The sequence below is a fragment of the Wasmannia auropunctata genome, unplaced genomic scaffold (assembly GCF_000956235.1).
Source record: "Wasmannia auropunctata unplaced genomic scaffold, wasmannia.A_1.0 LD334754.1, whole genome shotgun sequence".
Lineage (NCBI taxonomy): Eukaryota > Metazoa > Arthropoda > Insecta > Hymenoptera > Formicidae > Wasmannia > Wasmannia auropunctata.
The window spans coordinates 1-2,084 of NW_012028136.1; the positions used below are offsets into that span (position 1 = coordinate 1).

At 29.2% G+C, this 2,084-nt stretch overlaps 1 long non-coding RNA gene across 1 annotated transcript; it reads left to right on the forward strand.

The window, feature by feature from the left end:
* Positions 1 to 562: 562 nt before the first annotated feature.
* On the forward strand, positions 563 to 2,013 carry LOC105458023. Its single transcript, XR_975474.1, has 3 exons — positions 563 to 725; positions 1,315 to 1,698; positions 1,760 to 2,013. It is a non-coding gene; the product is annotated as an uncharacterized LOC105458023 (long non-coding RNA).
* The last annotated feature ends 71 nt before the right edge of the window (positions 2,014 to 2,084 follow it).

The following is a 2,084-nucleotide window of genomic DNA, read 5'->3' on the forward strand; positions in this document are numbered from 1 at the left end:
ATAATTATGCATATTACATACAGAAATTGACCAATTGTTTGAAATAAAATGCCATACTGCTTACGCTATATTTTTCATACTAGATGCGTGATTATTAATTTTTCTATTCATTATGCGTCTATACAAGTTTGTTCGAATTAAGCTCTTACTATCCAGTTCTGCTGTCATAAACTTAAGCATGCGCAAGGGCGCAATCATAACGCCCGCCAAAAATTGTCCCGCGCATATCACTTGGCATCGGCCCGATCGGCTGCCACGGCGCCGATCGTCATCCATTTTAATATGGCGAAATCCACGAAACCAACGATCACCTCGAATTCGCAAAATTTTTTGTCTGAAAGGTGTGGATGATGTGAATTCGTGGTAAATTTCAGAAATTGAGCTAAAGTGCTAAATAAGTAAAAATTGTTATTTGCGGTGAAAAACAGTCTTGTGAAGAATACATCACGTGGCGACGTACTTGCAATCATCTCGCACCACATTATTTTCGTACTTGTTGGTGAGTGCAATTCATTTTATGCTAAACGTTTCCCATATCTTTTTACAACATGTGCTGTAAATACCCAAATAGCACAGGATATCTTATGGACATACATTTTAAGTCCAATTAATGTCCATACGTCCAAGGATCCGAATGGAACTTAAATTGGATGTCCGTTTTTGGACATAAATTTGATATCTAACAAGTACATCCTATGGACATTTGATGTACATCCAAGTTTAAAGTAATGATTTTTCTGCATTAGCGTTTAAAAAATTTTATTTTTTATTACTAAAATTATTTTTAGTAAAAAAATAAATATTTCTTTTTATTAATAGTATTTTTTAACGTAATTAAATAATGGGATTTAAAAATAATTAAATTTTCTAGATAATTTATAATATTTTATTTTTGAAATATATAGATTATAAAAATTAAAATGCACGTTTTATAATATAAAGAAATTATTTCTTAACAAATATAAGTTTATTTAACACAAAAATAATATACAAAATGAAACAAAAATTTTATAAATATTACAACAAATATTTTGATATTTATTTTTGCGTAATATTAAATATTAAATATTTATAAAATTTTTGTTTCGTTTTGTATAGTATTTTTATGTTAAATAAACTTATATATTTGTTAAGAAATAATTTTTTTATATTATAAAATGTATTTTAAATTTTATAATTAATATATTTTAAAATTAAATTGTTATAAATTATTTAAAAAATGTAATTATTTTCAAATCTCATTATTTAATTATGATAATAATAACACAATGTGTTTATTACATCGGAGATCAATGTGTACAATTATATTTTTAGATCTAGAGAAGTAGTTCGGTCTATCTTAGCGATGATAACTTCCTACAGTTGCAAAATAAATATTCTGCTGAACGTGTGGTGAACGTTATTGGGATTTGGGATTATTAAGATATATGCAGTAGTCTGTCTTCGACCATCGTTGTGGTCGTAATATATGTATATGGCTCCTACACACAGAGGATGCAGAAATGCCGCAAAAATTATCACTTTAAATTTGCCGCGCGCGGTAGCCAATCAATTTATCGCTTTTCTATAGAGCAAAAAAATGATTGGTTACTCATCTTGCTGCGCGGGAAACGCGTCTTGTGTGTAGACTGTGCAAGAGGTTATATAGATGCAAGTCGTCGTCGCATATACTTTTGTTTCCCGGTCTTCTATTTCCTGGTATGTATTTTTATATAATTTAATCGATTTATTCTTGTTTTAATAGCGGTGATTATTACAGTATTTATTACACGTGGTAGAGCTGTATGGTATAGCCGCGTAGACGGATAATCGGCATATATTAGCTGCAAATTTATTAAGGTAAGAAATGTTCATATATCATAATAGTATTTAATCATGTAATTATATATTATTCACAATTCACGTATGTGTACTAATGTAAAGTTTTTTTAAATGATATTTGCTTCACAAATTGATTAAACTATGTTTTCTATATACATAATAATTCAATTCGATAATATAACCTCTCAATATATAAATTGTGTGTGTGTGTGTGTGTGTGTGTGTGTGTGTGTGTGTGCGTGCGTGCGTGCGTGTGCGCATAT